The sequence below is a fragment of the Pristiophorus japonicus genome, chromosome 13 (assembly GCF_044704955.1).
Source record: "Pristiophorus japonicus isolate sPriJap1 chromosome 13, sPriJap1.hap1, whole genome shotgun sequence".
In the NCBI taxonomy this organism is placed as follows: Eukaryota; Metazoa; Chordata; class Chondrichthyes; family Pristiophoridae; genus Pristiophorus; species Pristiophorus japonicus.
Genome location: NC_091989.1, coordinates 153,597,814 through 153,624,964, shown reverse-complemented (window position 1 = coordinate 153,624,964; position 27,151 = coordinate 153,597,814). Strand labels below are relative to the sequence as shown.

General features: G+C 45.8%; 1 protein-coding gene across 5 annotated transcripts in view; it reads left to right on the top strand.

Annotated features, from left to right (window-relative positions):
• The window catches only part of spg7 (SPG7 matrix AAA peptidase subunit, paraplegin), a 133,343-nt gene that overhangs the window by 884 nt on the left and 105,308 nt on the right, over positions 1 to 27,151 (top strand). The gene's annotated exons all lie outside the window — the stretch shown is intronic.

Sequence of the window (27,151 nt, the reverse complement as noted above, 5' to 3'; positions counted from 1 at the left end):
TCACAACTCAACAGCTCTACCAGCCTGTGAGCCTACTCACAGGTGCATACATTACACTGCTTCCCTTTTTTTAGAAGCAAAGTATTTATACAATATTTTAGAAGATTACAATTTTACAAATTCGACTGCTGAGCCGGAGTATCTCCTAAACTTTTAGCTTCCTCCTGCTCCAACCTAAATTTCTTTGCATTGGCTGGCTCTGCCCATTTTCTATGTTCTTATTTGACTCTGGAGACCATCTTGGGGAATTTCTGGTTTCAGGGTGTGCAGCCCAGAATTCCTGACCTCTATCTTCCTATGTCCACTTGAGTTTCCTTGGAACCCTTACATCAGTCCTAGTGTTAGCTTTCTCCCTAAGATCTTGTTATCAATATCCTGTCTAGTTGGCTTACGTTTCCTTGTTGATCTTCTCAATTGAACCCCACTCCACCTCCCCCCCTCAGAAGATGCAGAATCTCTGTGAGATTGTCCCACACCCACAGAACCACCTTCAGTTGGCTGTATCTGAGTTGGTGTGAATATGGACGTTGTGACCCTTGAAGTACTTGGACCTGCGAACTCACTCTGATCATCGTCCAAGTCAGGCTCATAATACCTGTTGTGTATCTGTAAAGCATGCACTCCCATGTTCTGCCACCAGGGAGCTCATCCCCTGAAGTCCCAAGGGATCCCAGCATCCCTTGTGAGCACTGTACATAAGCTGGCCCCTAAAGCCTGTTCCTCACTCTGGAGTGTCTTACGAAAGACTGAGGTCACTGTTACTTTAACCTCCCTGTGTGCAGCCTCATCTGTGTTAGGAACACAACCACTGGCAATGAGAATACGAATCCAATGCAAAGATGCAGCAAACTATGGGCAACCTGGAGAAGTTCCCGGAGGGTGAGGACTGGGAAGCCGATGTCGAATGGCTAGACCAGTACTTAGTAGCCAACAAGCTGGACGGAGAAGGAAGCACTGCAAAAAGGAGAGCGGTCCTCCTCACAGTCTGCGGGGCACCGACCTACAGCCTCATGAAGAATCTTCTGGCTCCGGTGAAACCCACAGATAAGTCGTATGGGGAGCTGTGTACAATGGTTTGGGAGCATCTTAACCCGAGGGAGAGCGTGCTGATGGCGAGGTATCGGTTCTACACGTGCCAGCGATCTGAAGGTCAGTAAGTGGCGAGCTACGTCGCCGAGCTCAGCTGACTTGCAGGACAATGTGAGTTTGATGGCTACCTGGAGCAAATGCTCAGAGACTTTTCTGTACTGGGCATTGGCCACGAGACCTTCCTATGAAAACTCTTGACTGCAGAGACACCGACTCTCAGTAAGGCCATTGAAATAGCGCAGGTGTTTATGTCCACCAGTGATAATACCAAACAAATCTCTCAGCACACAAGTGCTAGCAATGTTCATAAATTAACTGGAACTGTGTTTGAGAGCAGACATGTGCAGGGCAAAAATCACGAGTCTGCAACTGCCAGCAGGCCTCAGGTGACCCAGATGACTGAGTCCCCAACAAAGGATGAATTCAAGGCAATTCACACCTTGTTGGTGTTGTGGAGGCTTCCATTCAGTCTATTCATCCTGCTTCAAAGGGTATGTTTGCAAGAGCTGTGGAACAATGGGGCACCTCCAACGAGCTTGCAAACGAGCTGCAAGCTCTGCAAAACCTGTTAACCACCACGTGGCTGAGGAAGATTGGTCCATGGTGGATCAAAGCAATTTCGAGCTTCAGAGAAGTACACAGGGTGCACACAATTTTGACTAAATGTCCGCCTATAATGCGAAACGTAAAATTGAATGGCTTACCCATAGCTATGGAACTGGACACTGGCGCTAGCCAATTCATCATGAGTAAAAAGATGTTTGAGAGACTGTGGTGCAACAAGGCATTCAGACCAGCCCTGAGTCCCATCCACACGAAACTGAGAACATACATCAAAGAACTTATCACTGTCCTGGGCAGTGCCATGGTCAAGGTCGCCTACGAGGGCACGGTGCACGAACTGCCACTCTGGATTGTCCCGGGTGATGGCCCCACACTGCTTGGAAGGAGCTGGCTGGGCAAAATCCGCTGGAACTGGGATGACATCCGAGCGCTATCACATGTCAATGAGGCCTCATGTACCCAGGTTCTTAACAAATTTCCTTCCCTTTTTGAGCCAGGCATTGGAAACTTTTCCGGGGTGAAGGTGCGGATCCACTTGGTCCCAGAGGCACGATCCATTCGCTACAAGGCGCGAGTGGTACCTCACATGATGAGGGAGAGAGTGGAAATCGAGCTGGACAGGCTGCAACGCGAGGGCATCATCTCTCCAGTGGAATTCAGCGAGTGGGCCAGCACGATTGTTCCAGTACTCAAAAGTGATGGCACGGTCAGGATTTACGGCGATTATAAAGTAGCTATTAATCGTTTCTCGCAACAGGACCAATACCTGCTACCTAAGGCAGACGATCTATTTGCGACGCTGGCTGGAGGCAAGACGTTCACCAAGCTCGACCTGACTTCGGCCTACATGACGCAGGAGCTGGAGGAGTCTTCGAAGGGCCTCACCTGCATCAACACGCACAAGGGACTGTACAACTACAACAGATGCCAGTTTGTAATTCGGTCGGCTGCAGCGATCTTCCAGAGAAATATGGAGAGCCTACTCAAGTCGGTACCACACACTCTGGTCTTTCAGGATGACATATTGGTCACGGATCGGGACACCGCCGAGCACCTACAAAACCTGGAGGAGGTCCTCCAGCAACTGGATCGCGTAGGGCTGCGGCTGAAGAGGTCAAAATGCGTCTTGGCAACAGAAGTGGAGTTTTTGGGGAGAAAGATCGCGGCGGACAGCCATTCGGCCCACAGAAGCTATCAGGAGCGCGCCCAGGCCACAGAATGTCACGGAGCTGTGGTCGTTCCTGGGACTCCTCAACTATTTTGGTAACTTCCTACCGGGGTTAAGCACCCTTTTAGAGCCCGTACATGTGTTATTGCGCAAAGGTGAGAACTGAGTATGGGGGAAAAAAACCAAGTTATTGCTTTTGAGAAAGCCAGAAACATTTTATGCTCCAACAAGCTGCTTGTATTGTATAACCTGTGTAAAAGACTTGTGCTACCATGTGACGCGTCGTCGTACGGAGTTAGATGTGTATTACAACAAGCTAACGTTGTGGGGAAGTTGCAACCTGTCGCCTATGCTTCCAGGAGCTTGTCTAAGGCCGAGAGGGCCTACAGCATGATTGAGAAAGAGGCATTAGCGTGTCTGTTCGGGGTAAAGAAAATGCATCAGTACCTGTTTGGCTTCAAATTTGAGCTGGAAACCGATCACAAGCCCCTCACATCCCTGTTCGCTGAAAACAAGGGGATAAATACCAGTGCCTCAGCCCGCATACAAAGGTGGGTTCTCGTGCTATCAGCGTATAACTATACCATCCGCCACAGGCCAGGCCCCGAGAACTGTGCGGATGCTCTGTCGGCTACCATTGCTCATCATGGGGGTGGAAATGGCGCAGCTTGCAAACTTGTTGATGGTCATGGAAGCGTTTGAAAATGATAAATCATCTGTCACGGCCCACCAGATTCGGACTTGGACCAGCCAAGATTCTCTGCTGTCCCTCGTAAAAAAAACTGTGTACTGCATGGGAGCTGGGCCAGCATCCCTGTTGAAATGCAAGAGCCAATCAAGCCGTTCCAGCGGCGAAAGGACGAGCTGTCCATTCAGGCAGACTGCCTGTTGTGGGGTAACCGCGTAGTGCTACCAAAAAAGGGCAAGGAGACGTTCATCTCGGATCTGCACAGCACACACCCGGGTATAGTAATGATGAAAGCGACAGCCAAATCACACGTGTGGTGGCCTGGTATCGACTCTGACTTAGAGGTGTACAGCAATGCAGCATATGTGCTCAGTTGAGCAACGCGCCCAGAGAGGCACCACTAAGTTTGTGGTCCTGGCCCTCCAGACCATGGTCAAGGATTCATGTCGACTATGCGGGCCTGTTTCTCAGTAAAATGTTCCTGGTGGTGGTGGATGCTTTTTCAAAATGGATTGAATGTGAAATAATGTCAGGAAGCACCGCCACCGCCACCATTGAAAGCCTGAGAGCCATGTTTGCCACCCACGGCCTGCCTGACATCCTGGTCAATGACAACGGGCCATGTTTCACCAGTGCTGAATTTAAAGAATTCATGACCCGCAGTGGGATCAAACATGTCACCTCGGCCCCGTTTAAACCAGCCTCCAATGGGCAGGCAGAGCGGGCAGTACAAACAATCAAACAGAGCCTTAAACGAGTCACAGAAGGCTCACTCCAAACCCGCCTGTCCTGAGTACTGCTCAGCTACCGCATGAGACCCCACTCGCTCACAGGGGTGCCCATGAGCTACTCATGAAAAGGACACTTAAAACCAGACTCTCGCTGGTTCACTCCAACCTGCATGATCAGGTAGAGAGCAGGCAGCAGCAACAAAATGTAAACGATGGTCACACCACTGTGTCACGGGAAATTGATCTGAATGACCCTGTGTATGTGCTAAACTATGGACATGGTCCCAAGTGGATCGCGGGCACGGTGATAGCTAAAGAAGGGAATAGGGTGTTTGTAGTCAAACTAGATACTAGATAATGGACAAATTTGCAGAAAGCACCTGAACCAAACGAGGCTGCGGTTCACAGACTGCCCTGAACAACCCACAGCAGACACCACCTTTTTCGAGCCCACAACACACACCCAAAGGATCAACGACACCACGCCGGACCAGGAAATCAAACCCATTATGCCCAGCAAGGCCAGGCTCACCTAGCAGCCCTGCAGGGCCAACAACATGCCAGCCCAGCAAGGGGCACAGCCAACACATCAGAACAGACATTTGTACCGAGGCGGTCCACCAGGGAAAGAAAGGCAACCGACCGCCTCACCTTGTAAATAGTTTTCACTTTGACGTTGGGGGCGGCAGTGATGTTGTTGTGTATCTGTAAAGCATGCATTCCCATGTTCTGCCACCAGGGAGCTCGTCCCCTGAAGTTCCAAGGGATCCCAGCATCCCTTGGGAGCACTGTATATAAGCCGGCCCCTAAAGCCTGTTCCTCCCTCTGGAGTGTCTTATTAAAGACACAGGTCACTGTTACTTTAACCTACCTGTGTGCAGCCTCATCTGTGTTAGGAACACAACAATACCGAAGGTGCATCACTCACTAGATACATTTGATCCACATGAACCTTCCTGATGTTGTCACCAATTTTGACCAAGTATTGCTTGGTGCCACATTCCTAAATAATTGTCCTTGCCCTTTTTGATGGACTGAGAACTCTGACCTGATCACCCTTCTGAAAGCATTGCTCTATAGTACCGGAATGATAAATGATGTTTCTGCACCTATTGTGCGCTCTCTACCTTATCGGACAAGTTTGGTTGCAATAAGCTGAGACGCGTCTTCCACATACGGTTCATCAATAATTCAGCAGGTGTGTACCCTGTTGTCGAATGAGGTGTAGTTCTCTCTTTGAACAGAAAATTTGCTAACCTGTGCTTCATGCTCACTGATCCAGTCAGTAGAACTTGTTTCCGCAAAGCCTCCTTGACAATCCTGACCGAACCTTCAGCTGCACCATTCGAAGCAGCAGATATGGTGATATCAACGTGTGTTTGTGTCTGGCAAAATTTGAAAATTTCATGGACCAAAATTGTGGCCCATTATCTAACATCATTTCTTCGGGCAGGCCATGGTATGCAGAAATATCCCGTAATTCATTCAATGTACACTCTGTAGTCGTAGATGACCTCATAGCCATTCGAAATGGCTGGAGATAATGGCATATCGATTTAGAACCAGAAAATTAGCACTGCCCTTCTCGCAAAAATCAATATGTATTCTTTGGAATGAACTCCTTGGCCAAGTCCATGATTGCAGCGGCATTTTAGCTGGCATGGTCTTGCAGTCTTGACAGAGAGTACACTTACTAATACTTATAAATCTTTATCCAACCCAGGCCAATAAACAAAACTTTGGGCCACCGCTTTCATGCCTACGATGCCAGTATGCTCACTGTGAAGTTCCGTCAAGACTTTGGCCCATCGTGCACTGGGAGTGACTACTCTCGGGCCCCATTTTAGAAATTCCTGCTCACCTGATAATTTGTGCCGACGATGATAAAAGGGCTTTATCCCCTCATCTAAATGTGTCTGCTCTTCAGACCACCCTCGCAGGGTGTGCTCATAGGCCCACTGTAACATGGCATCTCTGTGTGTACTCTACAATAACAGAGGCGGTGATCGGAAAATCTTCAACGACATCTCGAGTGAAGATTGACTGTCTGCAACCAATTTCAGAAGCAGCATGAGGCAACCTTGAAAGAGCATCCGCCATCTCATTCTGCTTCGATGTATGATGCTAGATTTTATAATCGTGCTGAGACAATAAAATCCTGGAAGCTGCCATAGATGGAATTGCTGCCTTTGGACCTAGGATATCTCGTAACGGTTTGTGATCAGCTACTAGCATGAATCAGCGTCCCAAAAGAAACTGGTGAAACGTTTGAATACCAAATATAATTGCCAAAGCCTCTTTCTCAATCTGGGCATAATTTTGTTTGCTTTTGTTGCGCGTACGTGATGCAAAGGCAACCAGTTCTTCCTGCCCATCATTCATAACCTGGCTGTTTCCACACCATACCCAGAGGCATCGCATGCTAGTCTTAGTTCACGAGTCAGATTATAATGGACGAGAAGAGCATAATTGCTCAAGCGACACTTGCATGTGTCATATACATTTTGTTGCTCTTTGTCCCATATTCAATGCACCACTTTCTTTAATAAATAATGGAGTGGTGTGTGCACTCTTGCTAGTTCAGGAAGAAAACCAGCATAATATTGGACCATGCCTAAAAAGGATCGTAATTCAATAACGTTTTTCAGTTCCAGAGCCATCATGATTGCATGCACTTTCTCCTTAACTGGTTGAGACCACTTTCATCAACCCGTAATCCTAGATAAACTACCTCACGCTGTATGAATGCACAGTTACTCCTCCTTTGCTTCAGATTATGGTCATTGAACCGTCTGGATACTTCGAAGATTTCCAGGTTTTCCCTCTCTGTGACGGTGGCTATCAACACATCATCTTGATTGCATAAACAGTGATTCATTCCCTGTAAGATCTGATCCATGGTCGCCTGAAATATCTTTTTGTGAGGTCTTGATACCGTCGCGCAACATAGTGTATGAATATAAATCCTTGTGTGTGTTGACTGTCAGATACAAGCTCATGGTCTACAGGGCTGTAGTAATACCAGCCCTTCTGTATGGCTCAGAAACATGGACCATGTACAGCAGACACCTCCAGTCGCTGAAGAAATACCACCAACCATGTCTCCGCAAAATCCTACAAATCCCCTGGGAGGACAGACACACCAACATTAGCGTCCTCGTCCAGGCCAACATCCCCAGCATTGGAGCACTGACCACACTTGATCAGCTCCGTTGAGCAGGCCACATCGTTCGCATGCCAAACACGAGACTCCCAAAGCAAGCGCTCTACTCTGAATTCTTTCACGGCAAATGAGCCAAAGGTGGGCAGCAGAATCGTTACAAGGACACTCTCAGCCTTCCTGATAAAGTGCGACATCCCCACTGACACCTGGGAGTCTCTGGCCAAAGACCGCCCCAAGTGGAGGAAGTGCATCCAGAAGGGCGCTCAGCTCCTCGAGTCTCGTCTCGTCGCCAAGAGCATGCAGAAATCATGTGCAGGCAGCGGAAAGACCGTGCAGCAAACTCGTTCCCCCTCCCACCCCTTCCCTCAACGACTATATGTCCCACCTGTGACAGAGACTGTGGTTCTTGTATTGTATTGTACAGCCATCTAAGAACTCATGCTAAGAGTGGAAGCAAGTCTTCCTCGATTCCGAGGGACTGCCTATGATGACTGCGGACTATCCTTGTTAACATTGAGTTGAGCATAGCGGTAGGATAGATCGAGTTTCGTGAAGACTTTGGCTCCCACCAGTTCTGCATACAGGTCCTGTGATGTCGATTCAGGGTAATTTTATAATCCCCACAGAGCCGTACCATTTTGTCTGCCTTCAGAACTACCACTAATGGGTTGGCCCAGTCACTCCGATCAGTCTTCACTAAAACCCATTTTTTTCCTCCGACTTATCAAGCTCTCGCTCAGCTTGCGATTTTAATGCATATGGTACCGACCTCGGTCTACAAAAAATAGTTTGACTTTCGATCTAATCCGAATATGTGCATTGTATCCCTTGATGCCCTCGTATGAGTCCTCAAACATGTTCGCATATTTCTCCTGCAGAGTATCGAGCCGAGACGTAACCATTTCTGTATTTCATACGAGGTACCAATCCAAACTAAGCACTGTTAGCCAATCTTTGCCCATATGTGTCGGCTGCTTGACGTATTTCGCGATAATAATCTTGCTTGTTGCCACTGGTATTGTACTCTACACTCCATTTGTCCAAACATCTGCAGTTTTCCCCTGAACATGTTATTAGTTCTGCTGAGCTTACTTTTAGTGGTATGCCTCTGAAATTCTTGAAATACCCATCCTGACTCATTATTGAGCAATCAGCCGCTGTATTCTTTGTCAAATTAATCCATTGATTATTAATCAGTACTAACATTCTGAAATCCTGACAAAGAATGTACTGCCTTGCCCTTCACTGCATATACACCAAAACCTACACTCTTCTGATCAGTTTCCACCCATGAAGTCTTTGATTATCGTTGGGCCTGTCCTTGGATTTATATGCGGCTGCAATGTATCCCCTTACCTGGCACCGGTAGCATCTTACCCACTTCAACTGACACTGTTGTGTGGTATGGTTGCCATTACACCTGTGACATCTATTCTTCTTGATTTAATAACTCTCCCTCTGACGAGGACTCGCCCTCTTCGACAACTCGGTAACTCAACTGCTACTACTGCCGGTAATGGGTGAAATTCCTTAATATTTTTCCCTGCCATCTTCATGGGGGTGGCTATCTTTTATAAGCTTTTTCAAAAGAGAAATCATCCATACCTAACAATTTTGATTGGATACATTCATCTGTTAGTCCACATACAAATTTATCTCCAAGCCCTATCTAGGAATCCTCAAATTGCCGTGTAGAGAATTTTCTTAGGCAACAATTGGGCCGGATTTTCGGCTTTCAGGGTTTTTTGGCGAAAACTATAGCGATGCGTGAAACTTATCGTTTTCACTGTGTTACTGTTGTGAGCCCAAACTTTCAGCCTTTAAGTCTTCGTTGGGGTGAATCGGTAAGGGAGGCATGGCAAAAGCATTTGCGGCACAAACCATGAGTTTCGACAACTTTAATCCGGGACTGGGAGCACTGCGAGGGAGGGGGATAAACAAACATTTTCAAGACAATTATCGATCGAATCGCTGACAAAAAATTTAAAAAAATTAAAACCTGCAAAAAGGCAAGTTAAAGTTTTCATGCTTCCCGCTTCTGGCAGGCTTGACCTGTCGCTATTCTGGGCGTGGCGTACAGGTCGGGAGAGTGCCGAAACTCAGACGCAAATGCAATCCGAGTCATTGCACATCGGCGCACCTCTCCTCAGCGGTACTTAAAAGTGCTGCCCCAAACAGATACCCGAGGATCGCGCCCAGGCTATACGACCTGTTTTTTGCCACGGAGGGTCAAATCGCGGCAAAAACCCGGTCGCAAACCGGCCGAAAATCCAGCCCAATGTATTCACTGATGGTTTCATCAGGTTTTTGGTTTCTCATTGCGAACTTACAGCTTTCTGCTAATTCTAAAAGTTGTGGATCAAAATGATTCTCTAATATCTGTAGTATGTCTGAGAATTAAGCTTCCTTTAACCTTTCTCGGGGTTAACAAATTCACAAAGATACCTTAAGAACATAACAAATAGGAGCAGGAGTAGGCCACCTGGCCCCTCGAGCCTGCTCCGCCATTTAGTAAAATCATGGCTGATCTGATCTGATGAAGGTTTAGCATAATTTGCTTGATTTAGTACTCTGTACTGCTATTCATGCTTTAACAGATTGATGAGGGCATTCTGCCATCCTCACAGATTTGTGCGTACTTTTAAATTGTACCATTTGGTTTAGAATGCCTCCCATTTTTCTTCCTTCCGAAATACATTTTCTCTCCTGGTCACTGGGATCCTGAGGCCCCGCCCACTCTTGGTTCCTGCAACAAGGTGGGCTGCACATGTGCAATGAATCAGTCCAAGGTGGCGGCCAATATCAGTCACGAGTTAGCAGGCCGGGGCCGTTAGAGGGAGCAACGTGCGGCGGCATGCCACTGCAGGGAGCATCGCGAGCTGCTGCAGGAGGGCTACGGCTGTTAAGAGGGCGACTGGATTTGACGTCGCCCAAATCCAGGTCCCTGATTGGAGTGCGGGCAGGTACAGCTGGGGTGGTGAGGTCGGGGCGAAGGAGCGACGAGTGTTCGTAGAGAGACGTGCTCGGAGCCCAGGGGAGGCAAGGGCCCAGGGGCAGCACGGACCAGCCCACACTGCAATATGTGTGCGCGTGACATATGAGGAGAGACTGGATCGACTGGGCCTGTATTCACTGGAGTTTAGAAGGATGAAAGGGGATCTGATACAAACATAAAATTCTGACGGGACTGGACAGGTTAGATGCAGGAAGAATGTTCCCGATGTTGGGGAAGTCCAGAACCAGGGGACATAGCCTAAGGATAAGGGTTAAGCCATTTAGGACTGAGATGAGGAGAAACTTCTTCACTGAGTTGTTAACCTGTGGAATTCCCTGCCGCAGAGAGTTGTTGATGCTAGTTCATTGGATATATTCAAGAGGGAGTTAGATATGGCCCTTACGGCTAAAGGGATCAAGGGGTATGGAGAGAAAGCAGGAAAGGGGTACTGAGGCGAATGATCAGCCATGATCTTATTGAATGGTGGTGCAGGCTCAAAGGGCCGAATGGCCTATTCCTGCATCTATTTTCTATGTTTTTATGTTTAGTGTACAATGCATAACTGATGTGGAATAGAAATCTTTTTACGAACTCTATTGCCATAAATGTGCATTGTATTATATTTGTTTTTTAAAACAAATCAAGGTAAACTTAATTTCCTGTAGTCTTTGTTTCATCTCAACACACCAAGTGAAAATCATTTGTAAATGTTTTTAAAATGTTGAGTCTGGACAATTTCAGAACTTAACCATTGGTTCCCATTTTTTCGGACAGCAGGTGATGGTAATGGTTCTGCTGTTGCAGCTCCTTTCGGTGCATATTTTTGTTTCTTTACTTGTCCTGTTACCACTCCCTTCTGCCTTGCATCATCATCATCCCTTTTGTAATTTAATCACTCCTGCCCTCCACTCTATCACAGACTTTCCCATCCAACCCCCTTTGTACTTGCTTAAAAATTGTTACATGCCTAGCTATTTCTAGTTCTAACAAAAGGACATCGACCTGAAGCGTTAACTCTGTTTCTCTATACTGCCTGACCTGCTGAGTATTTCCAGCATTTTCTGCAGTATTTTTCTTTTGGATCATGCTCCATGTAGATATCATAACCGATGCCCGATTGAACTGGGTGTTCAAAACGCTAAAAAATTGTGATTTATTTTTGGTTTGTTTCTGTTAAACGGACCTTCACGACCAAATCATAGAACGTTACAACACTGAAACAAACTATTTATTTGGCACATTAAATCCGCAGTCATGTTTTTCTCTACAGGGCGTACCTAATCTAATCACATTTATTTTATGATTATCTTAAATTTGTGCTTTCTTGCTAACCAGTAGAGACAACCTGTTACTATTTACTCTGTCGTAGCCCTTCATAATCTTGAAGACCTCCTGAGGTTACGTCTCAGACTTCTCTGCTCAGATTTTTTTTTTTTTAAAAGCCCAAAGTTCTCAAGTCTCTCTCCATAACTGTAAACCTTCATCATGGGTAACATCCTAATGAATCTATATCGCACCTTTTCCATTGCTTTTATGGTGTCGAAATTGCGGTTGGAGGCTTCCCACGGGCGGATGACTCCAACCTGAAAATAATCTACGAACTTGCCTGGTGGTTCGGAGACTTGTGGTCCTGGGCTTCTATGCGTAGGCCTGCGTAGAGGCCCACGTATTCCAGGACTTCAGGCATTTCGTGAGCATCCCTGGGATCATGTGGGCCGGCCAACCAATCAAAGTAGGGGGAAAGAAAGAAAGACTTACATTTATATAACATCCAAAGCACTTTACAGTCAATGACGTTTTTTTTTTTAAGTACCTGCATAGTGACTATTCTAATGTAGGAAACGCGACAGTCAATTTGCGCACAAGCAAGCTCCCACAAACAGCACTGTGATAATGACCAGGTGATCTGATTTTTGTTATGTTGTTAGAGGGATAAATATTGGCCAGGGCACCGGGGATAACTTCCCTGCTCTTCGTCGAAATAGTGTTGTGAGATCTTTTACGTCCATTTGAGAGCGCAGACGGGGCCTCGGTTTAACGTCTCATCCGAAAGAAGGCACCTCCGACAGTGCAGTGCTCCCTCAGCACTGCACTAGAGTGTCATCCTAGATTTTTTTTTGTACTCAAGTCCTTGGAGTGGGACTTGAACCCACTTGTGGTGAGTTCCGTATATACGGAATTCACCAAGTATGAATGGGAATACCCACACACTTAAAATATATATATTTTAAATCATGTATTTAAAATGAATCAAAATGAAATGTAATTAATTATTTAAAACAATTTTTTGAAAAATAAATTTATGTTTTAAAGGGTCTGAAAATAAATTTGCATTATTTCACAGGTTTTTCAGGCGTAAGAATTTCACGGGCATTTGCTGGGCAGAAGTTGGGCAAAAGCCCAACTCTACACCAGCGAATGCCGATTTCTGTCAGATTCGTACGATCAGTCAAGAGGATTCTTGACACATTGCAAGTTTCAGGCTTAGGCACATGTGCAACGCATGCCTACACCCAGAACTTGCGGGGCCCCGATGGGCGTGTGCACATCTCATGCGCGCCTGTAGGATTCAGCCCTGATATTCTTCAAGTTCACCGTTGCCTCCTTGATTTTGTATTCTGTGCCTCAAACTACAAAATTAAGGATTATATTTGTGATTTTATGTCTGTAAGACAATTCATTTCTTTATAATCAAAAGCAGAAAAATTTGCAAAATTAATCTAACCCAGGTAATCAACCTCAGCCATCAACATTATTGTACTAATTTATTCTCCAAGCAAACCTGCAATAAACTCATTCTTTATACTTTATGGGTTTTCAGGCCCATTTTTTTGCCTATCAACAGAAGTGCCCTCAGTTCTTACAACCCCGGGTGTCTGATTTGAAGGTATTGTAGTCATGAGACTGGGTACTTGCGACATGTGCCTCACCTCCTGACCCCTCAAAGCTTATCCACCAAATACAAGGCTCAAGTCAGTAGTGTGATGGAATACTCACCACTCACCTGAATGGATGCGGTCGCAACCACATGCGAGAAGCTTGACACAAGGTCAGAGCAGTTTGCTTGATTAGCAGCGCTGCCACTGAACTCTGTATCCACCTCCTTCACCACTGGTACATTGATGCATTTCAAAAATGTACATATTGCAGGGTTGAAATTATGTTGACTGGCTGATTTCAACTGCGAGAGTGAAACTCAATCATTCCCCGTGTATGAGCCAAGGATACAGAATGCAGATTTAAACGTTTATAAACTGTTTTCAAATGCTGCCCATAACCCTTTGTGTGTTTGCTCATGTATTCAGCAATTCGCCAAGATTACTTCAACAGCACCTCCCTCCCCTGTGATCCACTACCAAGAGCAGCAACACTGTGGGAACACCATCACCCCCAAGTTCCCCTCCAAATTGTACAGCATCCTGATCACTGGTCTTTCATTGTCACTGGGTCCAAATCCTGGAATTCTCTACGTAAAGCAGTGTGGACGCACTATCATATCGACTGCAGCAGTTAAAGGAGAAGGCCCATCACTGCCTTTTTAGGGCAACTAGGAATTTTTCATTAAAAATTCTATCTGCTATGGAAAGAGTCTAAAAACTAACATAAATTTTGAATATGAATTCAGCATTTTTGTATGGAGGAAGGAAATGTCCACAGGAATCACAAGGAATAAATGAGCAAACACACACAGGGTTATGGGCAGCACTTGAAAACAGTTTATAAACTTTTAAATCTGCATTCTGTACCCTTGGCTCATACACGGGGAATGATTGAGTTTCACTCTCGCAGTTGCAATCAGCCTGTCAACATCATTCCAACCCTGCATTTTTGAAATGCGCCATAATGTTTTACAGAATGTATTTTAGGGAATTGAGGGAGAGAGTGAGAAAGGTGGATTTCTTTTTAAAAATTATTTTGGAGCTGGTGTTACAGCGACAGCAATGGGTAACGGGCTCTTGTAGTCATACCATGTTGATTCGACCTACGATGATATTGAGTTTTATTTTACAGTGTGTTGCAGACTAGTAGTGTTCTCTTGTCTATTATTATGTACACAATGAATTAGCAAGCACTTTAATGAAAAATATAGCATGGAGTGGTGTTGGATATATCATTTGAATTACAGATCTAGGCTTTTTTTGCACTTTCTTGCATGGATGGCTGGGTCAGCATCAATAAATGTAGAGATGTGTGAATGGCTGGGTCAGCATCAATATATATAGAGATGTGTGAAACCTATCTGAATGGAACATAAAGTCAGCACTGCAGAGTAGCAAGAATTGGAAATCAAATGGGCGAATAAGAGATGGATTTTAAAATGAAGTGATGGGTGGGAGAGCATGAGACTGGGCTGTGGAGAATAGAAGGTTGACGTGAGGAAAAAGCAGAAGATGGATCACGGATGGCATCACGGAGACATGGCTCCAGGGTGACCAAGGCTGGGAACTTAACATCCAGGGGTATTCAACATTTAGGAAGGATAGACCAAGAGGAAAAGGAGGTGGGGTGGCGTTGCTGGTTAAAGAGGAAATTCATGCAATAGTAAGGAAGGAACATTAGCCTGGATGATGTGGAATCAGTATGGGTGGAGCTGCGAAATACCAAAGGGCAGAAAACGCTAGTGGGAGTTGTGTACAGACCACCAAGCAGTAGTAGTGAGGTTGGGGACAGCATCAAACAAGAAATAAGGGATGTGTGCAATAAAGGTACAGCAGTTATCATGGGCAACTTTAATTTACATATTGATTGGGCTAACCAAACTGGTAGCAATGCGGTGGAGGAGGATTTCCTGGAGTGTATTAGGGATGATTTTCTAGACCAATATGTCAAGGAACCAACTCTGGAGCAGGCCATCCGAGACTGGGCGATGTGTAATGAGAAAGGACTAATTCGCAATCTTGTGCGAGGCCCCTTGGGGAAGAGTGAACATAATATGGTAGAATTCTTTATTAAGATGGAGAGTGACAGTTAATTCGGAAACTAGGGTCCTGAACTTAAGGAAAGGTAACTTCGACGGTATGAGGCATGAATTGGCTAGAATAGACTGGCAAAGGACACTTAAAGGGTTGACTGTGGATAAGCAATGGCAAACATTTAAAGATCACATGGATGAACTTCAGCAATTGTACATCCCTGTCTGGAGTAAAAATAAAACTGGGAAGGTGACTCAACTGTGGCTAACAAGGGAAATTAAGGATAGTGTTAAAACCAAGGAAGTGGCATATAAATTGGCTAGAAAAAGCAACAAACCTGAGGACTGGGAGAAATTTATAATTCAACAGAGGGGGACTAAGGGTTTAATTAAGAGTTTAATTAAATAGAGTACGAGAGGAAGCTTGCAGGGAACATAAAAACTGACTGCAAAAGCTTCTATAAATATGTGAAGAGAAAAAGATTAGTGAAGACAAACGTAGGTCCCTTGCAGTCGGATTCAGGTGAATTTATAATGGGGAACAAAGAAATGGCAGACCAATTTAACAAATATTTTGGTTCTGTCTTCATGAAGGAAGACACAAATAATCTTCCAAATGTACTAGGGGGATAGTGAGTCTAGTGAGAAGGAGGAACTGAAGGCAATCCTTATTGGGTGGTAAATTGTGTTAGGGAAATTGATGGGATTGAAGGCCGATAAATCCCTGGGACCTGATAGTCTGCATCCCAGAGTACTTAAGGAAGTGGCCCTAGAAATAGTGGATGCATTGGTGATCATTTTCCAACAGTCTATCGACTCTGGATCAGTTCCTATGGACTGGAGGGTAGCTAATGTAACACTACTTTTTAAAAAAGGAGGGAGAGAGAAAACAGGTAATTATAGACCGGTTAGCCTGACATCAGTAGTGGGGAAAATGTTGGAATCAATCATTTAAGGATGAAATAGCAGCGCATTTGGAAAGCAGTGACAGGATCGGTCCAAGTCAGCATGGATTTATGAAAGGGAAATCATGCTTGACGATTTTTCTGGAATTTTTTGAGGATGTAACTAGTAGAGTGGACATGGGAGAACTCGTGGATGTGGTGTATTTGGACTTTCAAAAGGCTTTTGACAAGGTCCCACACAAGAGATTGGTGTGCAAAATCAAAGCACATGGTATTGGGGGTAATGTACTGACGTGGATAGAGAACCGGTTGGCAGACAGGAAGCAGAGAATCGGGATAAACGGGTCCTTTTCAGAATGGCAGGCAGTGATTAGTGGAGTGCCGCAGGGCTCAGTGCTGGGACCCCAGCTCTTTGATGTATATTGTAATGATTTACATGAAGGAATTGAGTGTAATATCTCCAAGTTTGCAGATGACACGAAACTGGGTGGCGGTGTGAGCTGTGAGGAGGACGCTAAGAGGCTGCAGGGTGACTTGGACAGGTTAGGTGAGTGGGCAAATGCATGGCAGATGCAGTATAATGTGGATAAATGTGAGGTTATCCATTTTGGAGGCAAAAACACGAAGGCAGAATATTATCTGAATGGCGGCAGATTCGGAAAAAGGGAAGGTGCAACGAGACCTAGGTGTCATGGTTCATCGGTCATTAAAAGTTGGCATGCAGGCACAGCAGGTGGTGAAGAAGGCAAATGGTATATTGGCCTTCATAGCTAGGGGATTTGAGTATAGGAGCAGGGAGGTCTTACTGCAGTTGTACAGGGCCTTGGTGAGGCCTCACCTAGAATATTGTGTTCAGTTTTGGTCTCCCAATCTGAGGAAGGACGTTCTTGCTATTGAGGGAGTGCAGCGAAGGTTTACCAGACTGATTCCAGGGATGGCTGGACTGACATATGAGGAGAGACTGGATCAACTGGGTCTTTATAATTGGAGTATAGAAGGATGAGAGGGGATCTCATCGAAACATATAAGATTCTAACGGGACAGTACAGGTTAGATGCGGGAAGAATGTTCCTGATGTTGGGGATGTCCAGAACTAGGGGACACAGTCTTAGGATAAGGGGTAGGCCATTTAGGACTGAGATGAGGAGAAACTGCTTCACTCAGAGTTGTTAACCTGTAGAATTCCCTGCCGCAGAGAGTTGTTGATACTAGTTCATTGGATATGTTCAAGAGGGAGTTAGATAGGGCCCTTATGGCTCAGGAGATCAAGGGGTATGGTGAGAAAGCAGGAAAGGGGTACTGAGGGAATGATCAGCCATGATCTTATTGAATTGCAGTGCAGTCTCAAAGGGCCGAATGGCCTACTCCTGCACCTATTTTCTATGTTTCTGTGTTTCTGTGATGCAGGAAAAGAAAAGAAAAATAAAAAAAAAAGAAAATGCATAATTTACTTCCGGACGTACTTCCAGTGGGATTGGATTGGTTTTAATCACTACTTAACCGGAGCAATTGTTTGTTACACAGATACAAATATTTCAACAGTCAAATACGTAGGGCTCAATTTTCCCCAGATGTTGCTCTTTTTTTTGGAGTAGGCTGCTTTTTCTGGCCTAACTTAGAAATCCCCAGCTTCTGCAATAAATTTGCACCAGCGTAACTCACTTAAGTTTTTTTTTAAGATAGTTTCATTTGTCTCAAAAGGGGGCGTTACCAGCCATCTATGCCAGTTCTGGTCATTTGGGCAACTTTGGCCAGCCATAATAGTTACTCCATTTCTACTTAGGCCAGTGTATGTGGCCACTTGAGAAAACCCTTGCGGAGAGTTAAAGAAATTGGCACAGGTAAGTACGTCGGAGGCCATTCGGCCTGGGATAGGGACAGGAAGCGGAGTGGACCTGGACCTGAACCAACCAAGCCTTAGGGAACAGACTTGCAAAACCATCCTTTCTTCGCACAATTAAAATAATAAGAAATAAAAGTCCTACCTTCAGCATCAAACTGCAATTCACCTTTCTGCACTCGGCACGGAAAGGCAGCAGGCCAGTGCGGGTGGCCACTCGGCCTGGGCCAGGGGCGGGAGCGATCGAACTGGCCAGCATCGGGGCCCACAGAAAGGCTATAATTCAACGGAGCGGTTGTGGGGGTGAAGAAGAGAGAGAACTGTGCACCTGTGCTGCCTGCTTTCCTGACGTTTTGAGCTGCTTTGAAAGTTTAACTTTAAGTATGGTGGCAATACTGACAATGCCATAAGTTGTGCGAACGTTCTGCATCATTGTACTATGTCGGAGACAATTGATTAGAGCTCATCGCATCAGGAAAATCAGAGCACGTAGGCTACTGGGCAGGAGGCCTTACCCATCTCGGCAATTTCGAGACAGGCGTTCGTACCTGCACCTGAGTGATGCAGAATGTGTCAGAAGGCTGAGTTTCCGCAGAGAAGTTGTCTGTGAGCTCTGAGTTGCTGAGACCAGACCTGCAGCCAAGAAGCGGCAGGTGGACTGCTTTGTCAGTTGAAGTGAAGGTTACAGCTGCACTTTCATTCGATGCATCCAGATTGTTTCAAGCTACAACTGGAGATGTGTGCGCCATTTCTCAACATGCAATACATGTCTCCATTCGCCAGGTCACGCTGCACAGTATGTACAGAGGAATTACTTCATCAAGTTCCCAATGACCGACCAAGCAATCCATGACAGGGCTGTGGGGTTCTCGAGGATTGCTGGCTTCCCAAATGTACAGGGCTGCATTGATTGTAACCACATCGTCTTGTGAGCACCTTTTGGAGTATTCCAAGATGTTCAGGAATAAAAAAGGCTTCCACTCCATTAATGTGCAGCTTGTGTATGACGACATGCATCGCATCACGTCAATCGATGCAAGATACCCTGGCAGCACCCATGATGAGTTCATCCTACGCGACAGCGTTATATCTGCCATGTTTGAGCAGCAGCCAGAAGGGCAAAGCTGGCTACTGGGAGAGAAAAGGTACGGCCTCGCCACCTGGCTCATGACGCCCCGTCGCGTAGCCCGGACGGAAGCTGACAGTCAATACAACATGTCGCACATTGCAACGCGCAGCATCATAGAGAGGACCATTGGCATCTTGAAACAGCATTTCCGACGCCTGGACTATTCCGGAGGCTACTTGCAATACTTCCCTGAGGTTGTTGGTCAGTTCACTGTTGTATGCTGCATAACTTGGCCATCATGAGGAAGCAGCAGCTGGTAGTGGAAGAAGACCCACTTGCGGTGAGAGTGGCTGATAATGATGTGGAAGATGCAGGTGAGGAGGAGGAGGAGGATGATGACGAGGAGGAGGAAAACATGCAAGTGCCTGAGGCTGGAGCACGACGACAGAGGAGGGCGGGCCATTGTGCTCCTTTAACGATTGCTTGAGCCTTGCACCAGCAACTCATCCGTGAACGCTTTACTGATGCCTGAGGGCTCTGCGACAACTATTCCACATGGACATGTTTATTTTTTGGAGCTGTTCCATAACATAATGTGTTGTGTTAATGGAACATGATTCAGTTTTAATGTAAAATATATTGTATTCCAAAGTTTACAATGTACTTGACTTTACTGTATTAAAATTATTCTTGTATCAAACTTTATTTTAATGACTCTTTAAGATCACAAACTTTAAGATTACTTAAAGTTGTAAATTTGCATAACTTACAAAAAACTTTCAATTTGCGAACAGTTAAAACAGGAACATCAACAGCAGCAAAGAAAGGCTGCACCCATTTCTCATTCCCCCATAGTCTAACACCGCCCGCCCGCTGTGCTTGGTCTTGGACTCTCCACCATCCCTGCCCGCAGGCGGTGACGCAGTGATTTTGGACTTGGTACCAAGCTTATTCCTTCCAACATCTCGGGTAATGCGCACTTCTTGATTGCGGGAGGGGGTCAGGTGGTAATGTGGAGGGCCCGGCTTGGGGCGCTTCAGAGGCTGGTGTGGGGATTGCAGTGGGACTGGCAGTTGATTCTGTCAATGGGCGCATGGTCTGGGTGTGTTCCCTTATTGCAGCAGCTAACTCTCACATGCCCTCCCTCATGCACCCTGACAGTGTCTCAGCGGACTGAAACATTCCCTCCCTGATGGCCTGTGTCATTGCCAGTGTCGTCCTTTCCACTACCTCTGACATTCCCTCCCTCATGACCACTGCCGTGCTTTGCACCACCTCTGACATTCCCTCCCTCATGGACACTCTTCCCTCACTGATGTTCCCAGATATCGTTCCCATTTCCCGTATCATTGCTGTTACTTCTCCCAACAGTCCCGCTACCTCCTCACTCACCCCATTGATGGTGTCCAGGAGTGATCGGGTAAGGTCAGTGCTCTCCGCACTCAATGACATGATCTGAACCACATCTGTTGCATCCTGCATCTTCGGAGAGCGTGGTCGATTTCTCCTTCCCCTCACCCTGGGTCTGCCTCACGGCATCCCAGTGGGACCCGCATCCTCGGACGGTGGGGCCCTGGGTGTTACTTGCTGCATCCCACTACTAGGACCCGCAACCTCGGAAGGTGTGAAACCATGGAATGTCCCACCAGTACTCAAACCACTAGTCACGGAAGGGGCTGGCAACTCCATGAGCTGCACCTACTCCATGTTCAGTACAAACATGGCAGCTTCATCCAGCTCGGGCCACTCCCTCTTCTCCTCTTTTTTCCCCCCCCCCCCCCCCCCCGGCCATATTCTTGGTCTGGAGGGTTGGATTGTAAGATGTTCTCTTCGGGCTCATCCGCGTCTGAATCATCTACATCTTCAGGATTGGCCTCAAGTTCTGCAAAATATAATGGAACAGTCAAATGGTTAGCAGCAGAGGAGGGGGCAGAATGGGTGGCATGAGTCGGCTCACACATCACAGGCCAGGCAGCTGGTTGACTTGAAGGGCCAGGATGAATTTTCAGGACTTGACCTCTCCCTCGAGTGTGGGCCCAGCTTGTGCAGTACTGATTGTTTTTCTCCAGGCAGGACCCATCAAAGCAGCGACCCTGTCTTCCAAGGTAGTCAGTGCGTGCACATTTGCCGGGTTTCCTCCTATTCGAGTTATTTCCCTGTTGTTGTGGGGCAATTTCTTCTGCAAGGATGAAAATGCAACTTTTTAGAGAGAGTTTCTTTCTGCTGGGTGGGACATAGCTGGTCATATTTACAATTGCAATTGCCTTGAATAATTGAAAATGTTACTTACACTAACTACTTGACCAAGGTCCTGCCATTTCTTTTTACACTGGCCGCCAGATCTCTTGGTGTTCACCACTGCACAGAAATCTTCTGCAACTTTAATGTGCACATAGATTGGGCTAGCCAAACTGGAAGCAATACGGTGGAGGAGGATTTCCTGGAGTGCATAAGGGATGGTTTTCGAGACCAATATGCCGAGGAACCAACTAGGGGGGAGGCCATCTTAGACTGGGTGTTATGTAATGAGAGAGGATTAATTAATAATCTCATTGTGCGAGGCCCCTTGGGGAAGAGTGACCATAATATGGTGGAATTTTGCATTAGGATGGAGAATGAAACAGTTAATTCAGAGACCATGGTCCAGAACTTAAAGAAGGGTAACTTTTAAGGTATGAGGCGTGAATTGGCTAAGATAGATTGGCGAATGATACTTAAGGGGTTGACTGTGGATGGGCAATGGCAGACATTTAGAGACCGCATGGATGAATTACAACAATTGTACATTCCTGTCTGGCGTAAAAATAAAAAAGGGAAGGTGGCTCAACCGTGGCTATCAAGGGAAATCAGGGATAGTATTCAAGCCAAGGAAGTGGCATACAAATTGGCCAGAAATAGCAGCGAACCTGGGGACTGGGAGAAATTTAGAACTCAGCAGAGGAGGACAAAGGGTTTGATTAGGGCAGGGAAAATGGAGTACGAGAAGAAGCTTGCAGGGAACATTAAGGCGGATTGCAAAAGTTTCTATAGGTATGTAAAGAGAAAAAGGTTAGTAAAGACAAACGTAGGTCCCCTGCAGTCAGAATCAGGGGAAGTCATAACGGGGAACAAAGAAATGGCAGACCAATTGAACAAGTACTTTGGTTCAGTATTCACTAAGGAGGACACAAACAACCTTCCGGATATAAAAGGGGCCAGAGGGTCTAGTAAGGAGGAGGAACTGAGGGAAATCTTTATTAGTCGGGAAATTGTGTTGGGGAAATTGATGGGATTGAAGGCCGATAAATCCCCAGGGCCTGATGGACTGCATCCCAGAGTACTTAAGGAGGTGGCCTTGGAAATAGCGGATGCATTGACAGTCATTTTCCAACATTCCATTGACTCTGGATCAGTTCCTATCGAGTGGAGGGTAGCCAATGTAACCCCACTTTTTAAAAAAAGGAGGGAGAGAAAAAACAGGGAATTATAGACCGGTCAGCCTGACCTCAGTAGTGGGTAAAATGATGGAATCAATTATTAAGGATGTCATAGTAGCGCATTTGGAAAATGGTGACATGATAGGTCCAAGTCAGCATGGATTTGTGAAAGGGAGATCAGGCTTGACAAATCTTCTGGAATTTTTTGAGGATGTTTCCAGTAAAGTGGACAAAGGAGAACCAGTAGATGTGGTATATTTAGACTTTCAGAAGGCTTTCGACAAGGTCCCACACAGGAGATTAATGTGCAAAGTTAAAGCACATGGGATTGGGGGTAGTGTGCTGACGTGGATTGAGAACTGGTTGTCAGACAGGAAGCAAAGAGTAGGAGTAAATGGGTACTTTTCAGAATGGCAGGCAGTGACGAGTGGGGTACCGCAAGGTTCTGTGCTGGGGCCCCAGCTGTTTACATTGTACATTAATGATTTAGACGAGGGGATTAAATGTAGTATCCCCAAATTTGCGGATGACACTAAATTGGGTGGCAGTGTGAGCTGCGAGGAGGATGCTATGAGGCTGCAGAGTGACTTGGATAGGTTAGGTGAGTGGGCAAATGCGTGGCAGATGAAGTATAATGTGGATAAATGTGAGGATATCCACTTTGGTGGTAAAAACAGAGAGACAGACTATTATCTGAATGGTGACAGATTAGGAAAAGGGAAGGTGCAACGAGACCTGGGTGTCATGGTACATCAGTCATTGAAGGTTGGCATGCAGGTACAGCAGGCGGTTAAGAAAGCAAATGGCATGTTGGCCTTCATAGCGAGGGGATTTGAGTACAGGGGCAGGGAGGTGTTGCTACAGTTGTACAGGGCCTTGGTGAGGCCACACCTGGAGTATTGTGTACAGTTTTGGTCTCCTAACTTGAGGAAGGACATTCTTGCTATTGAGGGAGTGCAGCGAAGATTCACCAGACTGATTCCCGGGATGGCGGGACTGACCTATCAAGAAAGACTGGATCAACTGGGCTTGTATTCACTGGAGTTCAGAAGAGTGAGAGGGGACCTCATAGAAACGTTTAAAATTCTGACGGGTTTGGACCGGTTGGATGTAGGAAGAATGTTCCCAATGTTAGGGAAGTCCAGAACCAGGGGTCACAGTCGAAGGATAAGGGGTAAGCCATTTAGGACCGAGATGAGGAGAAACTTCTTCACCCAGAGAGTGGTGAACCTGTGGAATTCTCTACCACAGAAGGTAGTTGAGGCCAATTCACTAAATATATTCAAAAGGGAGTTAGATGAAGTCCTTACTACTCGGGGGATCAAGGGGTATGGCGTGAAAGCAGGAAGGGGGTACTGAAGTTTCATGTTCAGCCATGAACTCATTGAATGGCGGTGCAGGCTAGAAGGGCTGAATGGCCTGCTCCTGCACCTATTTTCCATGTTTCTATGTTTAACTTGGTCCAGGATTTCTTCATTTCTTTTGGTGGCATTTTTATGTGACTTCTGCTGGTATTCAGCTCCTGCCATCTGTTCTCAGTTATGTTAACTAGTATCTCCACTTCTTCCAGCAAGAAATTCTTTGTCCTTGGTCCAGGTTGCTGTATTGCTGCGCTGCTCTGAGACACTCACAGCACTTTTCCAATGCTCTTCGTAGTGATTTTGCATGCAGCAATGATTTTTTTCTTCTAACACAACACTCCTTCTGGCACAAAGACACAAGTAGCTCTTTAAAAATGGCTGATTGCCAACTCTGAGCGCTACTGCACATGCGTGGCCATCACCATTCTCCACTGCACATGTGCAGATGTCCCGGCACATTTTCCAGTGCAGAAAGCAGGCTCCACCCCTCGGGGTGACTGGCCATGCTGCGCGGCTGCAGTGAAAGGCCAGACAGCAGTCAAAGTTGAGGGGAAAACATTCCTGGAGCATCTCCATCTGTATTTAAGCGTCGCAACTCTGGTAAGTACGCTAAAAAAAACGAGCTTGGCCAAAATTGAGCCCAAAGTGAGGGCTGAGTGGCATTTAATTCTTGGGAAGGGGTGCGTGGAATGCTGGATTCTGAAGTAGTACACTGCAAATAAACCATTGATTTAGAGACATTGTACGTGCAGAATATTGTAATCAATGTCTTTTGTGAAAGATTTGATTTTTGGGAAAAGTATTGTCGTTGTTTCAGCCAATGGGAAATAAGTAGCAAAGGATACAATGAGGAATGTGGTGCAAAGAAGTTGTCACTCAGGGGATGTAGCGGAAGATGCAATGACTGGAATCTCCTGTTTTGTGTATCAGAGAGTCAACATACTGTGAGCAGTTAAAACAATAGTCCAGATATTAGTTTGAGTATCTTAATATAAAAGCAGAAACTTTACCAACATGGTTTGGAAGAGCTTTTACCCACTTTAGTGTCCAGAGTCAGTGAAGGTTAAAATCATCGATTCTCTAGTCTGTTGATCCCTTCATTTATGGTGGGAAGTGATGTTCCAGAAGGATCGGTGCTGGGACCACTGTTGTTCACCATTTACATAAAGGATTTGGACTCTGGAATCAGAAGTACACTTTCTAAATTTGCGGATAACACCAAATTGTGGTGGGTGTATTTAATACAGAGGAGGACTGCGACAAAATACAGGTAGACATTAATAAACGTACAGAATGGGTGTGTAATTGGCAAATGAACTTCAATATAAATAAGTGCGAGCTGGTACATTTAGGTAGGGAAAATAAGGAGGCCACATTCCCCTTTGAAATGAGTGCTTCAATGGGGTAGAGGAGCAGAGGGTACAGATACACAAATTACTAAAAGTGGTGACGCAGGCTAATGAGGTGGTTTTTAAAAAAAAAACAAAGCTCTGGGGTTCATGAGGGGTAGAATTGAAAAGCAGAGAAGTTATGTTAAACTTGTATAGAACCTTGGTTAGCATAAAATTATAAAAGCATGACATTACAAATGGATATCGTGTGTACAGCAAGCAATGAAGAAAGCAAATAGTATGTTGGCCTTTATTACAAGAGGATTTGAGTACAAGAGTAAAGATGTCTTACTGCAATTATATCGGGCCCTGATGAGACCACACTTGGAGAATTGTGTACTGTTTTGGTCTCCTTACTTAAGGAAGGATATACTTGCCAGTGAGGGAGTGCAACGAAGGTTCACCAGGCTGATTCCTGGGATGGCGGGGGATTGTCCTATGAGGAGAAATTGAGTAGACTCGCCCTATATTCTCTAGAGTTTAGTAGAATGAGCGGTGATCTCATTGAAACATACAAAATTCTTACAGGGTAGATGCAGGGAGGATGTTTCCCCTGGCTGCGGAGTTTCGAACCAGGGGGTCACAGAATAAGGGGAGAAATTTCTTCACTCAGAGGGTTGTGAATCTTTGGACTTCTCTACCCCAGTGGGCTGTGGATGCTCAGTCGTTGAGTATATTTCAGACAGAGATCGATAGATTTTTGGATATTAAGGGATATGGGGATAGTGCAGGAAAGTGAAGTTGAAATAAAAGATCGATATTATTGAATGGTGGAGCAGTCTCGAGGGGCTGAATGGCTTACTTCGGCTCCTATTTTTTGTGTTCTTATATCGACAGATTAAGTGAATATGCAAAACTGTGGCAAATGGATTTCAGTGCAGGCAAATGCAAGGTCATCCACTTTGGACCTAAAAAGGATAAAACAGGGTACTTTCTTAATGGTGAAAAGTTTAAAAACAGTGGAGGTCCAAAGAGAGATGGGGGGTGTGTGGTCCAGGTACATAGATCATTAAAATGTCATGAACAGGTACAGAAAATAATGTAAAAGGATGCTGGCCTTTTACATCTAGAGGACTAGAATACAAAGGGGTAGAAGTTATGCTGCAGCTGATTAGACCACACCTGAAGAACTGTGAGCAGTTCTGGGCACCACACTAAGGGCCCAAGTTTCCACATGATTTGCGCCTGATTTTTAGGAGCAACTGGTGGAGAACGGACTATCTTAGAAATCGCAATTCTCCACTTTTTTTTTCTGCAGTTCTCGTCAGGTAGAACAGTTCTACTTTGGAACAGAATTTTTTCTTCAAAAGGGGGCGTGTCCGGCCACTGACTCCTGATTTGAAAGTTTCCACAGTGAAAACGTACTCCAAACTAAAGTAGAATGGAGCAATTGAAGATTTTTGTAGAACTGAAAAAACCTGTTCTACACATTAAAAAATCAGGCGCAGGTTACAAATTAGGCGTCCAGAACGAGGTAGCGGGGGGAAGGGAAGTCATTAAATTCTATAATAAATCCTTATTTATACTTCTACAAATATTATACAAATAAATCCAACCTGAATAAACATTTATAAGCAAAGAAAAGATTAAATAAACCATATTCCTACCTGTGTGAAAGTGCTTCAGGCAGGCCTTTCGGGACCGAAGGCTGAACAGGCCGGCCCGAGACTTCGGGCAGGGCCCGTCCCCAGCACCAGATTTACAGGTAGGTGGCGTTGAGTCGGGTCGGGGGTGTTCGGTTAGGTTCGGGTCGGGTCGGGAGAGGGGGGGGGGGGGAAGAGAGGAGAGAGGGGGGCGGGGGGGAAAGATGGGGGGGGGGAAGAGGATGAGGGGGGGGGAGAGGAGAGAGGGAGAGAGGG